General features: G+C 44.0%; 1 protein-coding gene and 1 non-coding gene across 2 annotated transcripts in view; one reads left to right on the forward strand and one right to left on the reverse strand.

Annotated features, from left to right (window-relative positions):
- Window positions 1-19,407, reverse strand: part of LOC124615450 (leucine-zipper-like transcriptional regulator 1) — an 80,824-nt gene extending 61,417 nt beyond the window's left edge. The window contains exon 1 of the mRNA XM_047143346.1: window positions 19,152-19,407. The gene's annotated coding sequence lies outside the window, so the exon portion shown is untranslated. The remainder of the gene's footprint in view (window positions 1-19,151) is intronic.
- Trnat-ugu lies at window positions 13,004-13,077 on the forward strand. Its single transcript has one exon. It is a non-coding gene; the product is annotated as a tRNA-Thr (tRNA).
- Window positions 19,408-27,086: the final 7,679 nt, after the last annotated feature.

The raw sequence follows: 27,086 nt of genomic DNA on the forward strand, positions 1-27,086 counted from the left end.
ATTTTACTTTTTCTACACAGTTCATTATACCTTCCTGAAAGGTGTCCGAATAATTTTGTGCAATATTGGTTTTGTTTTTGATCGTGTTTTTAATTCCTATGTTTGTATTTGCAGTGTTCTTTCGAAGTACGATGGACATTTTGTTTTTACATTTCTTACAGGAACTAGTATTTACTTTATACTAGCGCTTTATTATTACTGAAATCACTAATACGAAGGCAGATATCATGTCTGTCCGAATAATCACGTGAGTCACTGTATCTGGATCTCGCTGGCAGCAAGATATTCATGTTCAGTTTCGTATCTCAGATATTTCGATGCTGTAGCTACAGCTGCACGATGTACCAGTCTAGATTTATGAAGTATTGACGTAACAGACAACGTCTTGAACGGGAATAGAATCGAAAATTCTCTCACAGAAATCGTTAGGCGTCAGTGTGATAGTAGTAAGTCATGCCTAGTGGTTTATTCTTGAAGTATTAGAAGTAATAACATTTCGTAATGTAAGGTAATAGCGGTTTTTAGATAAGTGGAAAATAAGTTAAAGTACTTGTTTTGTAGATAAAACGTATTTCTATGCTTGCTGCGGAGGATGGCCATGCAAACAAACTTGTTGTAAGTTAAAGTTGTTGTAGAATAGAAATATTAATGACTTCCAACGTAATGTTATTAAAGCAGAAAATGTATTAGTTTTTATTCGGCGTAGGTGTCGTTGGGGCGTTTGCTGGCTATTGAGAACGTTGCAACAGTACAGCGGATGCGGCCGGAGATAGAAACAGCGGCCGCAGCGCTGATGTAGGAGCAGTGGGCGAGGTCAAGGCAGTGTTGCCACTCAGGTTCCACCGCAGCTGTTTGCCGTAACTGTGCAGCGAGGTGACATCGTACGCGCGGCCAGACGGAATGGCTCTCTCACTAGTTCGCGCATGATTACGCTTTCAGTAACTCGGCTCGGGGTTCAGTATACTCTAACGTGTTTCTTCACAAAGCACTACTTGATAAACCACAAACCGCTACTGGTACAAAGAAAGAGACTATAAACTGTGGCTAAAGTGCTTTCAAAGTAGGTAATCGTAGTTTGCTGTATAATCGTTCTGTTTCGCATACAAAATCGCGCAGACTGTATCGCCTTACGCCAAAATAAAGCTGGGCTACTCACAAAATATGATCAAGACTTCCGGTAAGAGCGTATGTGCAACGAAGTTAATTAGCGAAGTGACCCTGTGGACACACTTGTACTCAACATGATCATTTAATGAACAGAATCCGCAATTACTTGTACAGCATCGGCAGTATCAATGAATATCAGATCTCTTGTGTGTGTGTTTCAGCATAGGGATTAGATCAGCCGGCAGCGGTGGCCCAGCGGTTCTAGGCGCTTCAGTCCGGAGCCGCGCGACTGCTACAGTCGCTGGTTCGAATCCTGCCTCGGGCATGGATGTGTGTGATGTCCTTAGGTTAGTTAGGTTTAAGTAGTTTTAAGTTCTAGGGGACTGATGACCTCAGGTGTTAAGTCCCATAGTGCTCAGAGCCATTTTTTAGGGATTAGATCAAAGCCGATAAACAAGGTCAGTGTAGAATTGGTGTGAAGATATATAGTTAAAATATCATCGCAGAAGATTATAGCCCACTGCGTGAGGTGAGATAAGCGTTCACGATACAACAATATGGAATGAAGTTACAATACTTGTGATATGCCTGGATTACGGAACATACCAAAAATACGATAGCAAAATACGGGGTGAATTAACTCTGAAACATTACTGCAACAGGCATGGTTTTACTAGAAACACAGAGTGTATGTTTTTATAACGTAAGTTAGCGTAAGTAGTGTGTAAGTCTAGGGACCGATGACCTTAGCAGTTCGGTACTTTAGGAATTCACACACATGTGAACATTTTTGGAAATACTGTGAATGAACTAAAGGCTCCAGCGATCGTGGGGTGTCAGCTGGCCTGCTAAGATGGCCTAAGTAAGAGGCGTATGTATCTGTCAGTTTCCTGTCACGTGATGTGCTGTTGCAAGAGCTGGTGTTCGTGCGGAAACCGGCGTGTTTTTCCTGGTGGGCAAGCGGACAGTAATGGCCGCGGTGCGGAGCCCTGAGCTAAGTTTCGTAATAACTGTGTTTGACTGGCGTCTAGCCCAAACTTCCCCATAAATTTTGCGGCAATACTCTTTCGCTCGGTGTATAACAACAAATTTGAAACATTGCATTGTCAAGGATTTCTTTGTACTTCTTATATCGTTAAGTAATCGTCTGGTGGGTTCCAACGTAAACAACACTTTTCACTATGAATTTTCCCTCTTCATTTTTATGAAACACGATGCTCTGGTACTAGCGAAAAATATATTGCTCTTCTAAATACTTCTCAAAAACTGATACTCTTCCTATTATCTTCAGATAATATGGCATCAACGAACATAAAATAAAACAGCTTTAGTACTTACTACGTAGTAAATTTATGATTCATACACGACAAAATTCATTACAAGTCTAAATTCACTCACATGATGGTGTATACTGAGAATAACAGTGTATTGGTATAATGATATTGTCACATTTTCTGAAAGCTTCAACTTCCTCGTTTGAATACCTTTCTTGGAGACACCTGTAACACTGTAAATCATGCGTAAGGTTTAGGCCTCTGGTGGAAAAATCCATTGCGAAAAATTACGTTTCCATTACCTGGCGGAATAAGACATCACAGTGTGTGTACCAATATTGCTTAACTAAGTCTTCAACAGTATATTTTATTGGGTTCAAGTTCGAGACATGACAAGAAAACTCTCCGTTCATAATAAAGCACCAACAACTCTACGTAGTGCTACAAAATATAATTCCACCAACAATATTTACTCAATAACCTCAGTAAACACTAATCCTAAATCTCGACTCAATGCATATCACTAGGATGCACCTGTCTCCAAGGATCATAACACTGAGCAAAACTATGATCTATGCGACGGAATGGGGTGCATAGTCGTTTATAAGCATCTCCATAGCGTGACAATGTACCTGGATGTATTCTGGCGCACAGAAATCCATGTGTTCTGCACGATATTCTATCCTTAAAACAGTTAACAAAATGCGAGTGCACTCTTGGTGCTTCTCTTTAATTATTCTCTCCATAATACTAAATTCGACGTGTTTGTTGACAATGTGGCTTATATTGGCAGTAGTGGTCTCTGTTCCAATTGCACTAAATAAAGCAGAGCATAGTCCGCAGCTCGTGGTCGTGCGGTAGCGTTCTCGCTTCCCGCGCCCGGGTTCTCGGGTTCTATTCCCGGCGGGGTCAGGGATTTTCTCTGCCTCGTGATGACTGGGTGTTGTGTGATGTCCTTAGGTTAGTTAGGTTTAAGTAGTTCTAAGTCCTAGGGGACTGATGACCATAGATGTTAAGTCCCACAGTGCTCAGAGCCATTTGAACCATTTGAAGCCATTGCAGACCATAGCGCGGCAAACAGACACAGCATTACAAACATAGGTGATGTCAGTGGAACATCCAACATAGTTTCAACTATATCACCCAGAAATGGAAAGGCAAGATGCTGAAAAACTGTTCTTAACCTTGCCATACAGAAGGAACATCGACAGCTAGTTACTGGCAGTTCAAATGCAAATTCATATAAAACGTGGGTCAAGAACTTTTGCACTGAAAGATGGAGAACAACAGTAACCAAAAGAAACAGAAAAATCGTCCACAATGGTGCTAACCACGAAAAATCACTTGATAATTTATTCTGCTGAACCTCAGGACACAAACCAAAAAGACACATACTACAATACATCAACATCAACACTGCAACATTGTACGTAGCTAAAACTCTCTCCAGTTCTTAATGTAAGCCGGAGAACTTCAGTCCTCCATGTTTGTTTTGTTGATGTTGGTCTAACACTATGACACGCGGTGTAGGGAAACATAGCCCGGTCCCCACTCCCCGTGTAGATGCAGTAAATAAGGAACGATAACCGGCTAAACTGAACGGAACGGTACCGAACCAGAATCAACATATCCCAAAAGTGACGCAGAAGATGTGCTCTTCAGCAGGTGTAAAAATTTGGTCCATTTATTCTCTCCGTGACCTATTTGGCATTCTGGCGTGTCAACGCCATCGCCTCCAGTGTCTCTGATTGGGGATGGAATACTAGGCCGAAGCAAAGTTAAAGAACAGCACAGAGTGTTCACCACCTTCGTTTATTATTTCTGTGGCCCCATAGTCACTGCGTGGTGGACAAGCTACATTTTTCTGCCCGTGCTGTGGCTGTCGGGGACTGCTAGGCTACACCCAAGCCACGCGATTAGGATATTTCCTTATGCTGGAAATATGGTACGGATTGTTGTTCTTCGTGGTGATTATAATACTCAAACTGCTTTTACGGTCAATATTCTCTCAATATATCTCTTATTTTGATGTAATTAAAGCTTAAAAATCATTAAGTATCAAGAGTGGGTGACGTGATTGAAAACGCTCTGGTGTCATCACCAAGGCGAAGCTTTTTCTGCAAATAATTTAGCTATTTAGTGATGGAAAACGCATTTACAACCTTTAAGTAAGATTTTCGTGAAAGCTGATAGTGGAAACCTCACGCAAAAATGGTTCAAATGGCTCTGAGCACTATGGGACTTAACTTCTGTGGTCATCAGTCCCCTAGAACTTAGAACTACTTAAACCTAACTAACCTAAGGACATCACACACATCCATGCCCGAGGCAGGATTCGAACCTGCGGCCGTATCAGTCGCGCGGTTCCGGACTGAGCGCCTCAACCGCGAGACCACCGCGGCCGGCAAACCTCACGCAAATTGATGCGTTTATACTCTACTCACTTAGGACGGCGATATGTGCAAGGACGGGTATTCTTTTCTCTGCTCCCTGCAATACCATTAAACCCGCTCATAACTGAGGAACTCTGGAACTTAAGTAAATGGGTTCGCATCTTATATCTAGATTTTCGACTATCAGCCACGAAACGACCCAAAGCACAATAAAATTATTCTTGGCAAATCTTTGTGCTGATTTCCACTATTCACAATACTTAGCAGAGGTCCATGAAGAAGCACGGGTTCTGTGGCGTAACGGACAGCGCATCTAACTACAGATAAGAACAACACAGGTTCGAATTTTTGAAAGTTTTACACGAAATGCGAAAATAGCGTAAGCAAGAACTCGCAGTAGCAGTTGCTTCGATAGTGGGATGCATTGTATATAGATTCACATTAATCTTAGTCTGAGAAATGGACAAATGAGAATAATACATCTACTTTGCTTACAGACAATTACCGTTTTTTGGAAAGCATTGCTGCTATTGAAGATATCACCATACTGCCTCAGCATAATGAGATGTAGGACGAAGAGGTTTTGTATGCGGTGAGATACAAAGCATGTACAACGTGCAGTTAACACAAACGTAAGGGCTGAGTTGTTTGTGAGTGGAAACTAACGTCAGTGTCTCAAGCAGACTTTAACATCATCTTGTGTAAGACGATGAAACTTGAAAAAGCTTAAACAGTAAGGATCCTAGCTGGGCAGTACGAAGATAAAAAAGAAAACATTGTTTCTTATAATGTAAAATCTCTGTGGTCACAGTAACTAGAAATGTGGTCACATTAACTATAAATCTCACATTAACTAGAAATTATCATCACGGTGTCCGCCCCCGGTAGCAGAGTGGTCAGCGCGACAGAATGTCAGTCCAAAGGGCCCAGGTTCGATTCCCGGCTGGGTCGGAGATTTTCTCCGCTCAGGGACTGAGTGTTGTGTTATCATCATCATTTCATCCCCATCGACGCGCAAGTCGCCAAAGTGGCGTCAAATCGAAAGACTTGCACCAGGCGAACGGTCTACACGACGGGAGGCCCTAGTCACACGACATTTCATTTCATCATCACGATAAAATAAGAGAAATCAGGGCTCGCACAGAAAAATTTAAGTTCTCGTTTTTCCCGCGTGCCGTTCGAGAGTGGAACGGTAGAGACAGTATGAAGGTGGTTCATTCAACCCTCTGCCAGGCACTTTATTGTGAATAGCAGAGTAATCACGTAGATGTAGAATACTGCTACGCGGTGTGGGATACTTAGCAGATAGGAATGACGGAGCACATAGAAAAAGTTCATAGAAAGGCAGCACGTTTTGAATTATAGCGAAATATGGGAGAGAGTGTCACAGGAATGATACAGAATTTGGGCTGGACATCATTAAAAGAAAGGCTTTTTCTCTGCAACGGAATCTTGTAAAGAAATTCCAATCACCAACTTTCTCCTCCGAATGTGAAAATATTTTGTTGACACCGACCTACATAGGGAGGAGCGATCACAACGATAAAATAAGGGAAATCAAAGCTCGTACGGAAAGATACAGGAGTTCATTCTTTACGCGAGCTATACGAGATTGGAATAATAGAGAATTGTGAAGGTGGTTCGATGAACCCCCCCCCCCCCCCCCCCCCCCCCCCGCCAGGTGATTTGCAGAGTATCCATGTAGATGTAGATGTCGATGTAGATGTAGAAAATATTTGTTTGAACGTCACGTGAGTGAAAAGCTACTGAAAAAGTAAGCGCGTATAAACGCCAAGGAAAAAGAAAATAATATTCTGTTTCTGATCAGTGTGGTGAAATTTTGTAACTGTGATTTGGTTTTCGTTTGAAAGGGCTGAAGGGCCGTATTACAAGTAAGTTGAAATATTCTTTCGCATTGGGGAACCAGCGATGTATTATGGACATCATCATCTAAAATTAAACGGTCTACGGCTTTAACAACTGAACTACCGTAGAATTTATTTATAGTTGGGTAAAACGACAATTTTTGCTATGAGTTAAATTCTGATGAATAACGCTATCCTTCCTTGCAAGAGGGGGAGAGCTTGTCACGCAGGTAAAGTAATGTTAACTGGAAGTGGCAATCTGCCAGTAGAGTGCAACCACATATTACGCATTTCTCATTCTCTGGAACATTTATAAAGAACATTTCAGCAGTTTTTATAGATGTATTTCTACAGTAAAATCCAAAACAAGACATCGCTGTGATTTAGTATTGGTTCAAATGGTTCTAAGCACTATGGGACTAAACATCCGAGGTCATCAGTCCCCTAGACTTAGAACTACTTAAACCTAACTAACCTAAGGATATCACACACATCCATGTCCGAGGCAGGATTCGAACCTGCGACCGTAGCAGCTGCGCGGTTCCGGACTGAAGCGCGTAGAACCGCTTGCCCACAGCGGCCGGCCGAATTAGTATTATGGCAGCGAACTAGCCACTGACGTCACAGGCATCACATGACTTAAATGGACCCTTTTAGCAGGCTTTCAAATTATATGATTTTCATTTCCGTTTTTATAAAAGAATACTGAAACTCAAGAGGAAAAAAAGCATGTTAGAAGCATAAAATTACATAATTACTCATGTAAGACGGTTCCCAGAAAGCAGTTAAACATCTTATTGTTGGTAAAGCAGGTGGGGGGGAGGGGGCGAGGAGGCGGTTTTTTGACTGCTTCTCTTTTTCTCCTGGCGCAGCATTTTAGAATTGCGGCAGGGCTAACTGCGCGTCTTCCTCGTTTATTACTCTTTATTTTGTGGTTTCTGGCCGTACCATCCTGCTTTGGAGTCGTGTATGTCCTACCTAACCACACTTCATCTACACCTACGTGATTACTCTGCTATTCACAATAAAGTGCCTGGCAGAGGGTTCAATGAACCACCTTCAAACTGTCTCTCTACCGTTCCACTCTCGAACGGCGCGCGAGAGAAACGAGCACTTAAATTTTTCTGTGCGAGCCCCGATTTCTCCCATTTTATCGTGATGATCATTTTTCCCAAAGTAGGTGGGTGCCAACAGAAGGTTTTCGCAATCTGAGGAGAAAACTGATGATTGAAATTTCATGAGAAGGTCCCGTCGCAACGAAAAACGGCTTTGTTTTAATGATTGCCACTCCAATTCACGTATCATGTCTGTGGCACTATCTCCCCTATTTCGCGATATTACAAAACGAGCAGCTCTTCTTTCAACTTTTTCGATGTAATCCATCAGTCGCACTTGATGCGGATCCCACACCGCACAGCAATACTCCAGAATACGGCGGACAAGCGTGGTGTAAGCAGTCTCTAGTACACCTGTTGCACCTCCTAAGTGTTCTGCCAATGAATCGCTGTCTTTGGCTTGCTCTACCCACAACATTATCTATGTGATCGTTCCAGTTTAGTTTGTTTATAATTGTAAGGCCTAAGTATTTTTTTGCGTGACTTACCGCGTAATCGAAATTTAGCGGAGTTCTTTTAGCACTCATGTGAATAACTCCACACTTTTCTTTACTCATGGTGAACTGCCACTTTTCGCACCATACAGATATCTTTTTTAAATCATTTTGCAGTTCGGTTTGGTCATGTGATGACTTTACAAAACGGTAAATGACAGCATCCTCTGCAAACTAAGAGGGCTACTCAGATTGTCTTCTACGTCGTTATTTAGATCAGAAACAATAGAGGGCCTATAACACTTCCTTGGGGAACGCTGGATTTACTTCTGTTTTACTCGATGACTTTCCATCTATTACTACGAGTCTGAGTCAAATGAAAACCTTAAATTTGTAATAACAAATCGAAATTTCGCGACGTTATCCTGTAAGTTGGTAAGCGCGCTACAAACAGCGTGCAGAATGGCCTGTAGGTGTCAGCATAGTGCAGATACACACATACCGTCGCAGTATCAGTATAAAGATGGCTGCCCAACTTGCGACTTGCACCAGGGAAGAACAGCGTTCTGTTATTCGGTTTTGCGTAGTGAAGGTGTGAAACCTATTGAAATTCATCGACGAATGAAGGTTCAGTACGGTGATGCATGCTTGTCACAGCAGCAAGTCTACGAATGGAGTAGGAAGTTCGCAAATTGTGTGACTTCAGTGGAAGATGCTCCTCGTCCAGGTCAGGCACAACGAGTTGTGACTCCACAGAACATTGCTGCAGTTGAGGCCATAGTGAAGGAAAACTGCCGAGTGACACTGAATGACATTGTAGCATGTTTACAGATTAGTCATGGGTCAGCATACCACAATGTGCATGATGTGCTCCAGTTTCACAAAGTGTCTGCAAGATGGGTGGCACGGCAGCTGCCTCCTGAAATGAGAGAACGACGTGTTGATGCTTGTGAAGAACTTGTTCGGCGCTTTGAACGAGGTGATGGCTTCCTTGCAAGAATCGTTACTGGGGACGAAACCTGGGTTCACTTCCACCAACCGGAAACAAAGAGAGCGAGCAAGGAATGGCGCCATTCTTCACCACCAAAACCGAAGAAGTTTCGAACAGAGCCATCAGCAGGGAAGGTTATGCTGACTATTTTGGGACGAAAAGTCATTTTGGAGCATTACATGCCTAGAGGGACCACTGTCACCAGTGCATCATAAACAGATCTCCTAAAAAATCATCTGCGGCCTGCAATCAAATCAATGCGACGTAGATTGCTGTCAGCAGGTGTCCTTTTGCAACATGAGAATGCAAGGCCGCACACTGCCCGTACAACAGTTGCAACAATCGCAGACCTGCATTTTGAGTGTCTTCCCCTTCAAGACCTTGTCCCAAGTGATTTCAGTATGTCTGGACCACTCAAAGACACAATGGGAGGAATAAGTTCCGTTCTGATGAAGAGGTACGCCACGCGGTGTATGAGTGGTAGCGCGGTCTACCAACAGAATTCTTTCTAAAGGAATTTATGCACTTTGTAAGCGCTGGAGGACTTGCATTGAGCGTGGGAGAGATTATGTTGAAGAGTGATACAGCTTTACACCCCTTCTGCACAATAAATAATATTTTTAAAAAATATTCAAGGTTTTCTCTTGACTCACCCTCATACGAACTGTGATCTTTCTGAATCACGAATCCAGTCGCGCAACAGTAGCAATAGGCACGGAACTCATCAGCTACGCTAAGATGATAAGAGACATGAGATAGTGATACGCAACAGGGGCGTGTTCTCCACGAGTCCAATGCATGCATGCATTGCGTGCTTCGTCAAATATATGCGTCGTGAAGTCACACATATTCAGTAATTTTGGAGAACATGTGTCTCTGGAGTAGAGCGGTTTATTCATTATTTAAAACTGAATATTAACAGCCACAACCGCAATAAACTTCCTTTATTTATATAAAGTTAGCGTTTGTGGATGTGTAGCGCCTACTCCGTTGACAGCCACCATCTACGTCGTCGTGTGGGTCACAAATATTCGTTACTAAATCGTAATATAGTACCTATTTAACAGACCGTATTTTCTTTCTTTTCTACCGACCGCTGGTTCCTGTGCTGCACAAGCGATGGCGCACCTGCAAGGGTGCTTCCTAGTAACACTTCTCGAAAGATAAAAGCAAGGATAATACATGGGGTAGTCTCGGCTCCCATTTGACCGTTTCGTGATGCCACACCAAGCTGGCTTGAAACATGGGTAGACAGGTGCAACAGGAAGACTGCATTCCGCACGTTTTCTTCTCTGCTACCCTGAATGGAGCGTGCATTAGTGAGTTCAGTGACGGATGAATGTATCGTGCCTGAATGATATTTTAGCCAGCAGTTTCGCAAAGCGAGTGATTCTAACCGGTAATGATGTCATTATAAGTGCTTTTAATGAATTTTTTTCAATTACAGCTATTCAGTGAAATGTTAGAACTTGTTACGAATGTTCGACCAGCGCCGGCCGAAGTGGCCGTGCGGTTAAAGGCGCTGCAGTCTGGAACCGCGAGACCGCTACGGTCGCAGGTTCGAATCCTGCCTCGGGCATGGATGTTTGTGATGTCCTTAGGTTAGTTAGGTTTAACTAGTTCTAAGTTCTAGGGGACTAATGACCTCAGCGGTTGAGTCCCATAGTGCTCAGAGCCATTTGAACGATTTTTTTTTTTTTTTTTTTGTTCGACCAGCTCCCTGTCTCAGTAATCTGAAAACAGATAGCAAGTCAGAAATTCATTATTAGCATATATTCGTGATAATTACAATAAAACGATTTGGTTATGCGGAGTGAGATATTGTGTAAACTTTTTCATTGGCCATGTTTGTCTCTCTGAAAGGACAAATCTTGCAACAGTGAATGTCGTCGTTATTCAGACCTTCATAATCTGCACACTGCAGTTTCTCTGTGTGAAAAATCAGAATCTCGTATCCATGCATATGCACATTTGGCAAAAGTTGGGTTGATATGATATTAGATGAGGAGATATGTGCAAGCATGTTAAAATCACATTGAACCAGCGAAACAGAACCGGGGATTACTAAGGCAGATTGAAAGTAGCCACCTAAAATGATCATTTCGAAGCTACAGGGAAAACTGCGACTACAGCAATCGAGGCAATTACTTTGGAAAATTCACAAAATTGTGACACAGTTGCTATCAATTAAGCACACTGACTTTTCATTATGTTACGAGATTTTCATTTCAACTTCCGTTGTGTGTGTTCGAAAATCTGATTTCATTGGCATTGCATTATGCAGTCAAAATCCTTAGAATTAATTTTTGCAGTAACGAAGTAGACGGCTAGTCCCGGCGGAGGTTCGAGTCCTCCCTCGGGCATGGGTGTGTGTGTGTATTTGTCCTTAGGATGATTTAGCTTAAGTAGTGTGTAAGCTTACGGACTGATGACCTTAGCAGTTAAGTCCCATAAGATTTCACACACATTTGAGCATTTTTGAACGAAGTGTAAGACTTGAAGCTGTGCATTAAGAGATATAATGCCTTTGCGAAAATATGGTGCAAGGGTGAAAGCATTTGTGATACTCCAGGGAAGCGAAGAAAGGAAAACTGCACAGAAAAACATGCAAAGGATGGCTACTGGAGGATGTTCCTCAAGATGTTAGATACTATAACCATTCAGTTAAACGCCAGATTTGATTCGCTGCCTGACTTTACTGAAATATTTAACTCAAAGAAGTTCTCAGGTTTTACAGGTGTGTTTTGTGTGGAGTCATATGAAAAATTATGGATAATACATGGGAAGTTAACCCAGTTAGGTTAAATGTGAAATGTAAGCTATGTTGGCGTCACAGCATCTTAGAGCCAAGTCTGTGAAAGAAATACAAGGCTTCCTGCAACAAAATTTACTTCACACTGGGCGTCCAGAACTCTGTAAAGTCTGTCTATACTCTCAATCACAGCCATAGAAAAGTATCTGTTGGCGTAGTTGAAAGCTCGAAACTCACTTTTCGAAGACATTACTGAGTTTTGCAAGAAGAACCGCACATCGGATTTCCGCTACAGATAAACCCATGGTGAGTGGGCAGTCTCACGTACACGTACAACCATAAATTTCATGTTGCATGCCTTAGCAGCATTTTCAGCATACGCCACTGATATGCACGTATACAGATGGCAGTAGTATCGCGTAGACAAGGTATAAAAGTATATATGAAGACAGTAACTGTTCTCGAAAGAACAGAATACTCTTGATGACCGTGCAGCTTTTCCCTGGAATATATGATGACTAACTGAAACCCTCAGCTGCCGACAGGTGTTGTTGATATACCTCGATGTGGACAGCTGAAAATGTGTGCCCCGACCGGAACTCGAACCCGGGATCTCCTGCTTACATGGCAGACGCTCTATCCATCTGAGCCACCGAGGACACAGATGAATAGCGCGACTGCTGGGACTTATCCCTTGCACGCTTCCCGTGAGACTCAAACTGTCCACAAATCTACATATATATTGTACCTTATAGACATTTGCCCACCCACTCATTACTCGCGCACGCTTTGGCGATTCCCGTAAGAGTTTGGGCAACCTGTGCGCATTCGCACAGACGAAGGTCAATGGCTGGGTAGCCTTTAACTATATATACGAATACAGTAACTAGTTCTCGAAAAAACAGTTACTGTTGACGACCGTGCAGCTTTTCCCTGGAATAAATGATGACTAACTGACAACCTCAGCTGCCGACAGGTGTTGTTGTTATACCTCGATGTGGACAGTTGGGAATGTGAGTCTCACTGGAAGCGTGCAAGGGATAAGTCCCTGCAGTCGCGCTATTCATCTATGTCCTCGGTGGCTCAGATGGATAGAGCGTCTGCCATGTAAGCAGAAGATTCCGGGTTCGAGTCCCGGTCGGGGCACACATTTTCAGCTGTCCACATCGAGGTATATCAACAACACCTGTCGGCAGCTGAGGGTTTCAGTTAGTCATCATACATTCCAAGGTATAATAGGGCAGTGCATTGGCTGAGCTGTCATTTGTACTAGGTGCTTCATGCGAAAAGATTTCCGACGTGATCATGGCCGCAAGACTGGAATAGACAGACGTTGAATGTGGAATGGTAGTTGGAGCTAGATGCATAAGACATTCCATTTCGAAAATCGTTAGGGAATTCGATATATCGAGATCCACAGTGTTAAGACAGTGCCGATAATACCAAGTTTCAGGCACTACCTCTCACCACGGACAACACAATAGTCGACCGCCTTCACTTGGCGACCGAGAGGACCGGCACTTGCGTCGAGTTGTCAGTGCTGACAGACAAGCAATAGTGCGTGAAACAACCGCAGAAATCAATGTGGGACGTACGACGAACGTGCGGTGAAATCTGGCGTTAAAGGGCTGTAGCGGCACGACATAGCCTGCAGCACCTCTCCCCGGCTCGTGACCATACTGGTCGGACACTAGACGACTGGAAAACCGTTGCCTGATCAGATGATTTCAGTTGCTAAAAGCTGATGGTAGGGTTAGAGTGTGGCGAAAACTCCACGGAGCCCCGGACACAATTTGTCAAAAAGGCACTGTGCAAGCTTTTTGCAGCTCCATAATGAATCATTGAGGGGAAGTGGCAACAAAACAACTATTCACGTTGGTGTGTAGAATATATGAGTCTGGCGACATACCATCTGACTTTCGGAAAAGCATCATCCACACAATTCCGAAGACGGCAAGAGCTGACAAGTGCGAGAATTATCGCACAATCAGCTTAACAGCATCGAAGCTGCTTACAAGAATAATATACAGAAGAATGGAAAAGAAAATTGAAAATGCGCTAGGTGAAGATCAGTTTGGCTTTAGGAAAAGTATAGGGACGAGAGAGGCAATTCTGACGTTACGGCTAATAATGGAAGCAAGGCTAAAGAAAAATCAAGACACTTTCATAGTATTTGTCGACCTGGAAAAAACGTTCGACAATATAAAATGGTGCAAGCTGTTCGAGATTCTGAAAAAAGTAGGGGTAAGCTATAGGGAGAGACGGGTCATATACAATATGTACAACAACCAAGAGGGAATAATAAGAGTGGACGATCAAGAACGAAGTGCTCGTATTAAGAAGGGTGTAAGACAAGGCTGTAGCCTTTCACCCCTACTCTTCAATCTGTACATCGAGGAAGCAATGACGGAAATAAAAGAAACGTTCAGGAGTGGAATTAAAATACAAGGTGAAAGGATATCAATGATACGATTCGCTGATGACATTGCTATCCTGAGTGAAAGTGAAGAAGAATTAAATGATCTGCTGAACGGAATGAACAGTCTAATGAGTACACAGTATGGTTTGAGAGTAAATCGGAGAAAGTCGAAGGTAATGAGAAGTAGTAGAAATGAGAACAGCGAGAAACTTAACATCAGGATTGATGGTCACGACGTCAATGAAGTTAAGGAATTCTGCTACCTAGGCAGTAAAATAACCAATGACGGATGGAGCAAGGAGGACATCAAAAGCAGACTCGCTATGGCAAAAAAGGCATTTCTGGCTAAGAGAAGTCTACTAATATCAAATACCGGCCTTAATTTGAGGAAGAAATTTCTGAGGATGTACGTCTGGAGTACAGCATTGTATGGTAGTGAAACATGGACTGTGGGAAAACCGGAACAGAAGAGAATCGAAGCATTTGAGATGTGGTGCTATAGACGAATGTTGAAAATTAGGTGGACTGATAAGGTAAGGAATGTGGAGGTTCTACGCAGAATCGGAGAGGAAAGGAATATGTGGAAAACACTGATAAGGAGAAAGGACAGGATGATAGGACATCTGCTAAGACATGAGGGAATGACTTCCATGATACTAGAGGGAGCTGTAGAGGGCAAAAACTGTAGAGGAAGACAGAGATTGGAATACGTCAAGCAAATAACTGAGGACGTAGGTTGCAAGTGCTACTCTGAGATGAAGAGGTTAGCACAGTAAAGGAATTCGTGGCGGGCCGCATCAAACCAGTCAGTAGACTGATGACTAAAAAAAAATGATGTGGGTTGCGTTTATGTGGAACTGACTGGGTCCCCTGGTCCAATTGACCTGTTCATGGACTGAAAACGGTTATGTTGGGTTACTTGGAGACTATCAGAAGCCATTCATGGACTCCATGTTTCCAAAACAAAGAAAAAACGGAATTTTTATGGATGACAATGCGCCATGTCACCCGGCCACAACTGTTTGTGGTTGATTTGAACAACATTCTGGACAACTCGAGCGAAACATTTGGCCACTCAGATGGCTCGACATGAATTCCACTGAATATTTATGAGACATAATCGAGAGATCAGAGGCGGCATGGCTCAGTATTTCTGCATGCAACGTCGAGCTGCTGCAATATGCCGGGGCGAAGGACATCCGACACGGTATCAGGAGGCCTCCGAAGACTTTTGTCAGCTCAGTGTACGTATGCGCCCCTGCTCGTCCACGTCCGCAATACCCTGCGTTACGCAAAGCACTCCTTGGTTCGTGGTTTAGCGCTCCACTAGCCACGACCCCCTCGCTTCTTGCGCCGACCGCTGTGACCGAGCGGTTCCAGCCGCTTCAGTCCGGAACTGCGCTGCCTCTACGGTCGCAGGTTCGAATCCTGCCTCAGGCATGGAAGTGTGTGATGTCCTTAGGTTAGTTAGGTTTAAGCAGTTCTAAATCTGGGGGACTGATGATCTCAGATGTTAAGTCCCATAGTGCTTAGAGCCATTTGAACCATTTTCGCTTCTTGCCGGAGAAGAACAAGCCTCCCTGCTTCGTCTAAAGAGGATGGCAAACGCGTAAAGCTGAAATACTAAACACCTTTTTCCAAAGCTGTTTCACAGAGGAAGACCGCACTGCAGTTCCTTCTCTAAATCCTCGCACAAATGAAAAAATGACTGACAGCGAAATAAGTGTCCAAGGAATAGAAAAGCAGCTGGTATCACTCAACAGAGGAAAGTCCACTGGACCTGACGGGATACCAATTCGATTCTACACAGAGTACGCGAAAGAACTTGCCCCCCTTCTAACAGCCGTGTACCGCAAGTCTCTAGAGGAACAGAAGGCTCCAAATGATTGGAAAAGAGCACAGGTAGTCCCAGTCTTCAAGAAGGGTCGTCGAGCAGATGCGCAAAACTATAGACCTATATCTCTGACGTCGATCCGTTGTAGAATTTTAGAACATGTTTTTTGCTCGAGTATCATGTCGTTTTTGGAAACCCATAATCTACTATGTAGGAATCAACATGGATTCCGGAAACAGCGATCGTGTGAGACCCAACTTGCTTTATTTGTTCATGAGGCCCAGAAAATATTAGATACAGGCTCCCAGGTAGATGCTATTTTTCTTGACTTCCGGAAGGTGTTCGATACAGTTCCGCACTGTCGCCTGATAAACAAAGTAAGAGCCTACGGAATATCAGACCAGCCGTGTGGCTGGATTGAAGAGTTTTTAGCAAACAGATCACAGCATGTTATCAATGGAGAGACGTCTACAGACGTTAAAGTAACGTCTGGCGTGCCACAGGGGAGTGTTATGGGACCATTGCTTTTCACAATATATATAAATGACCTAGTAGATAGTGTCGGAAGTTCCATGCGGCTTTTCGCGGATGATGCTGTAGTATACAGAGAAGTTGCAGCATTAGAAAATTGTAGCGAAATGCAGGAAGATCTGCAGCGGATAGGCACTTGGTGCAGGGAGTGGCAACTGTCCCTTAACATTGACAAATGTAATGAATTGCGAATACATAGAAAGAAGGATCCTTTATTGTATGATTATATGATAGCGGAACAAACACTGGTAGCAGTTACTTCTGTAAAATATCTGGGAGTATGCGTGCGGAACGATTTGAAGTGGAATGATCATATAAAATTAATTGTTGGTAAGGCGGGTACCAGGTTGAGATTCATTGGGAGAGTGCTTAGAAAATGTAGTCCATCAACAAAGGAGGTGGCTTACAAAACACTCGTTCGACCTATACTTGAGTATTGCTCATCAGTGTGGGATCCGTACCAGATCGGGTTGACGGAGGAGATATAGAAGATCCAAAGAAGAGCGGCGCGTTTCGTCACAGGATTATTTGGTAACCGTGATAGCGTTACGGAGATGTTTAATAAACTCAAGTGGCAGACTCTGCAAGAGAGGCGCTCTGCATCGCGGTGTAGCTTGCTCGCCAGGTTTCGAGAGGGTGCGTTTCTGGATGTATCGAATATATTGTTTCCCCCTACTTATACCTCCCGAGGAGATCACGAATGTAAAATTAGAGAGATTCGAGCGCGCACGGAGGCTTTCACACAGTCGTTCTTCCCGCGAACCATACGCGACTGGAACAGGAAAGGGAGGTAATGACAGTGGCACGTAAAGTGCCCTCCGCCACACACCGTTGGGTGGCTTGCGGAGTATAAATGTAGATGTAGATGGCGTTGCTACTTTTGTTTCACTTCCTATCTTGAGTTCTACCCCATGTATGAATACATCTATCACAGATCTTCACACATTTGCTGCTGGAGAGAACATAACTGATCGCTGCAATATCGGAGTTGCGTTCCACTAGTCTGTTTGCAGAGTATTCGAACTCAGTGGTACTTTCGAACGCAACTACTTATTCCAAGTAGATGCGCAAGTCGCCAGTCAACTTCAGTCGTACAACATTTATTAATAATTCGTATGACCACGTACACAATCGTCTCACGAATCTCTCAGACTGCGGGAATGTTTGTATTCGGTCAGTGCATAAGTTCGTAGCATTTCTGTTTTGCTATCCCCGTTGTTATGGGTTTATTTATCGACTGTCCTTTTTTTTATTTGTAGTTCTCTGTTGCTATTTGATCTACATATTTTGTCATTTGGAGATAGTGAGAGGAGCTGTGGACGTTAATTTGTGCCGTGTACGGGGATAATGCCATTGGACAAAGCACGGCAAGAAAAGAAACCTTCGGGATTTGAGAAAGATCGTTTAATAGCATTCGTTCACAATGATCCCGGCCAGTGTACTCGAGAACTGGCAAATGTGATGAGCTACGATAATTCCACCAACGTGCGACTTTGCATGCAATGGCGAAAAAACGGGGTGCATCGGTACCGCATACCCGAAGCCAAAATCACAAAGATCAATGGGTGACTGTGCATCTCTACGTGCTCGTCATCAATTGGCTCGTGAACAACACCGATCCTTACTATCCTGTATCGTTACTGGTGATCAGAAACTGTGTCTTTAGGCTAACATAACGAAAAGAAAGGAATGATTCAATCCAAACAACGCAGCAACTAGCTGTACAAAGACCTCTGCACATCCACAAAACAATGTTACGCATTGAGGCCCTTACTGTCAACAACTGAGACGTCTTGCAGACGTTATCCAAGAACAACGACCAGGAAGTGTGCGTGAAGTGATGTTACTCCACGATAACTCCCGCCCGCATTCTGCTAGACTGACACAAAAGTAAACGGGAGTTGGGTTGAGAAGTCATTCTGCACCCACGTTATTGACCTGATCTTGCGCCGTCAGATTTTCACGTTTTCCGCTCTCTATCGAACAAGCTTCTCGAAATTTCCTTTCCAGATGAAAATGCGTTTCGGAGATGGCTCAAGTTCTTCGCCTCAAAGCCACGTGATTTCTACAGTTGGGGAATCGAAAAGTTGCCCTTTCTTTGGCGCACTGTTGTAGATAGTAAAGGAGAATATATTATTGATTACTAAGGTCTCCGTTATGTACACCTGTTATGTACATCTCTTGTATTTATTAAACTCACGGAAAAGCGGTACGAACTTATGCACCGGCCCAGTGTCTTTTCGTGTAGCTGACCTGTGAAAGTTAGCATAACGTTAGTTTCGGTCACACCGTTCATTAAAACCATCAGTCATTTTTTTCGGTTAATTTTGTAACTTCCTCGATCAGAGTCATGACGAGTTCACCCGAGCTCATTTCGCCCACAGCTGAAGTCTGCGAACGCGCCGTCGACACCGTTACAAATGGTCGGCCACTTACTTAAGATAAGGCGTGCGACAACGGCTGTGTCCACGTGGTGGGACAATGCCGAGGGGTGGCATCGAAGACTGCGCCGCAGGTGGAACAGGCGACAGTTACGCCATCATGATGTGGCGTCACGGCGGCAGAATCACCACCACGGCTGCAACGAAAACCTCGGCCAGCACGTGACAGCAGCGGAATGCACGACACGTCGCGAACGGCATCTCAGCCGGAACTGCAGAGAAAGTATGCTGCGAAGGCCACGCGGACTCTGAAGCGACTACAGCGCCAGCTACGGAAGTCTGGGCGACGAAACAAACAACACGCGCCTCGCGCCGCTAAGATAACACGCCACAAGCGCGGTGGACTGCCATGTTGGGCGTCTAGCCGTAATTAAAAAGAGTAAATCATTTCTTCACGATTTTGATACCAATTGTCCATGGCTGGACTTGTCTTCTCGATGGAGGAGGGGCATGGGGTAGAATGACGGTATAACTTTATTTATAGTCCGATTAAACTGACTTGGTAGTTGACATTTCACGGGCTGGAGCTGGTTTCCTCCAATCAGAGCGGTCAAGGTCACGCTCGAATCGCTCGCCGCTGTCGAACTGCTACCACAATTGGTCAGTTCACTTCTAGTTCCTTGTCCGGCTTTCTTTCTTGCTGTGTTTGGATCTTGAATCCTGGTTCTGGCACTTTTATTTCGTATTTCATCTCACACACACACACACACGCGCGCGCGCATGCACAAAACGATGCTAACCAGCTAACGAAATACACAAGTTTCATACACAGTACTAATGAAACACTACTGTATCCTTCCGCAAAAGACGCGATTCAGCGTTATTATAATCACAGAGATCGGCTTACGTTAGATAAGCTTTGGACGACATTGCGTGAAGCCGAATTTTTGAAGGTTGCCAATTATTCGTTGCTCCTGGCACACCAGTCACAAATACAATAAACCTTTGCAGTGTACTTCGATAGTGCATAGTTGTTAGTGCACAAACCTGCTGTAACGAACCAGTTGCCGCCCTGGTTAGCACACTAGACTCGCTTTCGGGAGGACGACCGGTCAAACTCGCGTCCGGCCGTCCTGATTTAGTTCCGTGATATTCCTAAATCTGCTTCAGGCAGGTGCCGGGATGGTTCCTTTGAAAGGGCACGGCCGACCACCTTCCCCATCCTTCCCTAATCCGATGGGACCGATGACCTCTCTGTTTTGTCTCCTCCCACAAATTAACCAACCCACCAAACTTGCTTTGTAGAAGGTCGAAGGTTAGAACCTCGTCAAGCACGTTGTTCGTTGCGACGGAATCTTCTCGCGAAATTCCAATCACCAACTTTCTCCTCCGAATGGGAAAATATTTTGTTGACACCGATTTACATAGGAACCATCACCACGATAAAATAAGGGAAATCAGAGCTCGTACGGAAAGATATAGGTGTTCATTCTTTCCGCGCAATATACGAGATTGGAATAATAGAGAATTGTGAAGGGGGTTCGGTGAACCCTCTGCCAGGCACTTAAATGTGATTTGCAGAGCATCCATGTAGATGTAGATGTATATTACGACGATTATGGACAGGTAATGAAAGGGCATTTTCTTGCGATGTTACCTAATTTTCGCCATGCGGGAAACTGTTTTTGTTTTTGAAGTTAGGTGAACACAGTACGCGAATATTTTAAGATTACATGACAGTTTCATTTACTTCAAACGGGAACTCTCTCGCAGTTTTCTAACACGAACAATTTTCGTTAAATATGATGCATAATAGTCCGCTTGCGTGTCAAGTTCGTAATCGCGCTTGCGATTCGTTACGAGGGACAGATCCCTAGGTTTGTAATAAACCAGTTATTAGTTTTACTTATCTGCCTACTTTTTTCTAGCGTAACAAAATTTATGACTTACGCTTTATGATGGTGGACATTTGAAAATTTCACTGACACTGGTGTCTGGAGTACACCTAAACCTTCTCGTACATTATTTTGAAAACTTGGGTCTGCTAAGTTTTGGTTTTCCATTCGTCCGAAAGGTCGCCCCTTTCTTTCATGATTTTCGGGAAGTTCACCAGGCAAATATTGTTGTTACTGTTAAACCCATATAAACTTGTACAGTTTGGATCTTCATTATTTCTTCGGGCTACGTACACTACTGGGCATTAAAATTGCTACACCACGAAGATGACGTGCTACGGACGCGAAATTTAACCGACGGGAAGAAGATGCTCTGATATGCAAATAATAAGCTTTTCAGAGCATTCACACAAGGTAGGCGCCGGTGGCAACACCTACAACGTGCTGACATGAGGAAAGTTTCCAACCGATTTCTCATACACAAACAGCAGTTGACCGGCGTTGCCTGGTGAAACGTTGTTGTGATGCCTCGTGTAAGGAAGAGAAATGCGTACCGTCACATTTCCGATTTTGATAAAGATCGGATTGTAGCTTATCGCGATTGCGGTTTATCGTATCGTGACATTGCTGCTCGCGTTGGTCGAGATCAAATGACTGTTACCAGAATATGGAATCGATGGATTCAGGAGGGTAATACGGAACGCCGTGCTGCATCGCAACGGCCTCGTATCACTAGCAGTCGAGATGGCAGGCATCTTATCCACATGGCTTTAAGGGATCGTACAGCCACGTTTCGATCCCTGAGTCAACAGATGGGGACGTTTGCAAGATAACAACCATCTGCACGAACAGTTCGATGACGTTCGCAGCATCATGGACTATCAGCTCGGAGACCGTGGCTGCGGTTACCCTTGACGCTGCATCACAGACAGGAGCGCCTGCGATGTTGTGCTCAACAACGAACCTGGGTGCACGAATGGCAAAACGTCATTTTCTCGGATGAATCCAGGTTCTGTATACAGCATCATGATGGTCGCATCCGTGTTTGGCGACATCGCGGTGAACGCACATTGGAAGCGTGTATTCGTCATCGCCATACTGGCGTATCACCCGGCGTGACGGTATGGGGTGCCATTGGTTACACGCCTGTCACCTCTTGTTCGCACTGACGGCACTTTGAACAATGGACGTTACATTTCAGATGTGTTACGACCCGTGGCTCTACTCTTCATTCGATCCCTGCGAAACCGTACATTTCAGCAGTATAATGCACGACCGCATGTTGCACGTCCTGTACGGGCCTTTCTGGATACAGAAAATGTTCGACTGCTGCCCTGGTCAGCACATTTTTCAGATCTCTCACCAATTGAAAACGTCTGGTCAATGGTGGCCGAACAACTGGCTCACCACAATACGCCAGTCACTACTCTTGACGAACTGTGGCATCATGTTGAAGCTGCATGGGCAGCTGTACCTGTACACGCCATCCAAGCTCTGTTAGACTCAATGCCCAGGCGTATCAAGGCTGTTATTACGGCCAGAGGTGGTTGTTCTGGGTACTGATTTCTCAGGATCTATGCACCCAAACTGCGTGAAAATGTAATCACACGTGAGTTCTAGTATAATATATTTGTCCAATGAATACCCGTCATCTGCATTTGTTCTTGGTGTAGCAAGTTTAATGGCCAGTAGTGTATTTTTTTTTTGTTTCCAAGCAACACAGATTCTCCCATTTTTACTAAAAAAAACACAGTAAAACATGACCTCAATAGGACTTACCCGTCTCGAAGTATGCTAACGAAGCTCGCTTCCGAAAACGGAGAGCGTTCTCCGCTTGTAAGAAGCTCCTCTAGTTTTATTCATACGAAATCGGAGAATGTTTTGAGCAACTTTCTCACCCTTTTACCATTTTTCTCGGGTGAAGTGTATTGTCAGACTCCCTTTATTCACACGAAACTAAGAATGTTCTCCGGAATTCCAAGTATAAAGCATATTCTCCGTTTTATTCACAGTAATCCCTGTTGCGATGATGATAGACTCCTCACTCAATGGCTCACTATGCTTTTGTTCACTGCCAGGTCTCCATAGACATTCTGCAAGTACTTACAAATATATGCGATTCTCTGGTTTTCCGCTTTCTGCTTGGAGCGCACCTCCGCCACAGACGCCATCTTGAAAGCAACGTATAGCACCGCTAGCTATCGGAAATTCAAACTATAGGGACTGAGGCGGGAATACTACACGATGTCTCGCACAAATTCCCCTGTTTCAAACTAAACTGGCCGGGGAAAAAAATGTGCTGAGTTATTTATTCGACGCCTTCGCAGATAGACGGCAACTTGACTACAAAAGCCTGCTTACAGAGTTTCCCGAACCCAAATTTAGTGAGGATTATTGAAATACAATAAAGCCTAGGGTTTCGTCCCCTAGGCGCCGGGAACGCAAAGATAAATTACGTTAACGAAGAGGTGTTTGAGCAACCATTCTGGCCGCGCTCCATACGCGAATGGAACAGCGAAAATCCTAATACTTGCAGATTTTTGTGGGAATGCATAATAATCAAGTAATGCGTAGTGCCACAAACAGAAAACAGACGGGAATATGCTTAGAAAGATGATGCGCGTGGAACTTATGAGCATACTGCGCTGTGGACGTAAGTGAGAAATAGACGAGAGAAACGCAATAAACAAAATAATGTCAGTTCAGCAGCTTAACAAATGGTCCTAGCTAATTCGAAACGGTTAAATTTGACGAACACTGACGATGTTTTTGATGAGTGAAGTGAAGTGTTCCTGATAGTCGTGTTTTATTAGCTGTACAGACGGTACCGTAATAATATTCCAGACACGCAAAATAAAATACGAAGGGCTGCATTTCTACGAGCAAACTGCAATCATTTGATGGTATTTTGTCATCTAGAATACGGCCTCACCTCATCTACTAATACTTTTTTTCGACTCCGCTCTCTCATGACCAACAAGTCCGTAACAGTATTAGAATGCATTCCAAAGTCTTCAGTCTGTATGGCGACTCACAGTTTCCAAACCACGTATTTCATTTGCCTCGCGAGAGTCAGTTGCTCAACACGCTCTACTTGCGTCCTTCCTTGGACGTATCGTGCGTAATAATGAAACGCGATGCGCATCTCGACTAGAGTAGTTTCACTAACAAGGAATCCCTTGAGTGCGAGGTCGCATGTTCAATGTTTAGTAAGGCTCATTTGGAAGTAGTTTGTTAACAGTTATGACAAGACAAATATTAGCTGCTAATGACTCACCATTGCATCAGGAGGGCGACAGATATTAAGTGTCCAGAAGGTGCAGGGATAAACTTCATAAAATCGACATCGTTGATCTTCAAGAAACGTTCAAAACAAACCATTAACTTGCACTGTTTACACCGATTGAAAAATAGCGTGCCACAGTGATCACAAAGATTCGCACCATCAAGATCGAGGGCGAACTTCCTGGGAGCTACAATCCGTGCAGCACATTCAGCTAGGTTTCTACTCTTAAAGAATGCATATGGAATCATTTCGGTGTAACGGGGCGTTGAGAACTGATGGAATGTGATGGCATACAAGCGAATAGCGAAGCAGTTTGGCGTGGAGTTTATAGTGAAAGTGACTATCCTTTAAGACATAGCTGCAGATATTGCTATAATATGTTTTATAGACCAGTAAAAAAACAAATCCAGAGGCTGAATTTGTCCAGTACTTCCAGGTGGTACTAACTGCAATGTCACACTCTTTTCAGGAGGGATAGTTTGCTTTGAAGTTGCTCAGAAATGGTATGGTGTTTACAGCCAGGCCAGAAATCAAGCAAAAGTAAGATATTCGGACCAAAAACAGCGCTCATAACATAGTTGTTCTCTTAACGCCCATTTTCCCCCTCTTGCTTGCTGTGACGTAAATATTCCCTACTGTGCTTGCAAGGTCACGCACACGAGAAAGAATCGCAGGGGGGCAGAGCACCTCCAACTCCTTGCAGCACAATAAATAACTTCCCAACCTATTTATCACCCATGTTAACAGTCGGTATGATTGTATACGAATGCGTTAAGGCATCGATGTTAGTCGGTCTTGAAACAACTTTCTTGGTACCTATAATTTCAAGGGTTCCTTTCATAACGAATTTCCTCTTCAAATCCTCATTGATTGGAGTTGAAAACAAATCCCTAGATGAACAATGGGATGAGCTTGTTTATCACATCTACAAATTTCCGCGACGATTTTCTAGTCTGCTGTGAACCATCAAGTCGACGCTTTCTTTGATATTTCGTTATCTTACCTCTTCTAATTCTGCAGCACTGTTTGAAGGTAAGCAGCCATCCACTGCTTGCCCTGAAATTACTGTAATCCTATGTCGCGTGCAATTTTATGTGTATAACGTAGAAGGTCACTATCATGCACATCCTGCAAGTTGTATCAAGCATTCTTGAAACACGCAAACTGTGTGACTCACTGTCCGACAACGATGATGAACTATATGGCTCGACGCATGTTCAATACCACTTTCACTTGTCAAGCACGAACCGTCATCGTTGTACTCTTCATATAAATTGTTCGCACAGTCTAGCATACACATCACACATTCCACTGACTCGTCTTGCAGAAATGCTAATACTTCATTTGCCGCTTCTTTCTCAGTCTGTGAAATTTCTTATGTTCCTTTCTGACGAAATGTCAACTTCCGCAACTGCTCCTGTAGATGGGAGATAATGCTGTGTTTATCGTTGCCATGGCTCTGCTTTGTATCAACACCACTAGCGCTCCAGCACTGTTGTGCGTTGCTCGTCGTCTAGACAGCTTGACTACGCTCCGTAGCTTCATGCTGTGCTCACCATTGGATTCATCCAGTCCCGCCTCCTGTTGCCGTTATCAGCCAATATTGTGGTTGCATGATAGACTATGTGGGGCTTCGAATGCCGTAAATATCATTGGCCTTTTGCGACCTCGCACTTAAGGGGTTACCGAGCGAGGTGGCGCAGTGGTTAGCACACTGGACTCGCATTCGGGAGGACGACGGTTCAATCCCGTCTCCGGCAATCCTGATTTAGGTTTTCCGTGATTTCCCTAAATCTTTTCAGGCGAATGCCGAGATGGTTCCTTTGAAAGGGCACGGCCGATTTCCTTCCCAATCCTTCCCTAACCCGAGCTTGCGCTCCGTCTCTAATGACCTCGTTGTCGACGGGACGTTAAACACTAACCACCACCACTTAAGGGGTTCCTTGTAAGAGGGTGGCTGAGTGATGCATTTCGGGCGGAAACACATCGCGGAATCGACAAATCTCTGACCCAAACTACTTGCATCAATAGTTCTCTTCTCATGGCCCTTCAGTACATGTTAACAAGTAAACACTACCTTTCTTTCCGAAGTTCTCTCGTTAAATTCGTGCTTATGGAAAGCTATACGTTTTGGGCAGCTTTTTCCATTAATGAGACCCTAGGATAACATTAAAATGGCGAAATAATCACCATAGGTGCACTGTGGTGAAAATAAACTCTAAATGTTCAACATGTATCCTGAAGCGCACGGAATAAATTTAAATGGCGGAAGACTGTCATGGGCTGCAGTGTCATGTGGCCCTTTTATGCTGCGTATCTCCCCGCCATCCGTGCGATTAGCTGCGCACTGCTTTAAAAGTCAGATCTTCGTGAACATCAGGCCAACGGCTCAACAGAAACGATGAAACAAAGATTCCTTAACGCCAGTTAACCTAACACACCTTTCTTACCTGACATGGTAAGCAGAGTAATTCGTTCATGTTACTGCCGCTAACCGTGTTCACATCTCTTCAAGACCACTTCAGAAATTACAGCTCACCTTTTATGTGTGTCTCGACGGGAAGAACTGCATACAAACGTCCATTAACTCTGCTCGTCGTCGACCTGGAGACAATAACATCCGCGACAGGCACTGTACACTAACCTAACGACGTCGGCGGAGTGCGACCTCTTGCATATCTGTAGATACCATCCATCGCTCCTGATAAAGTTATCACGCAGTGAAGAAGCTGGTACATAACGATATTTCCTGAAGTACGCCTCTACAGTATCGGCGGTTCTCGCACTCTAATATCTACGTGGCTCCCAT

This window comes from Schistocerca americana, chromosome 5 (assembly GCF_021461395.2).
Source record: "Schistocerca americana isolate TAMUIC-IGC-003095 chromosome 5, iqSchAmer2.1, whole genome shotgun sequence".
Taxonomy (NCBI): Eukaryota; Metazoa; Arthropoda; class Insecta; order Orthoptera; family Acrididae; genus Schistocerca; species Schistocerca americana.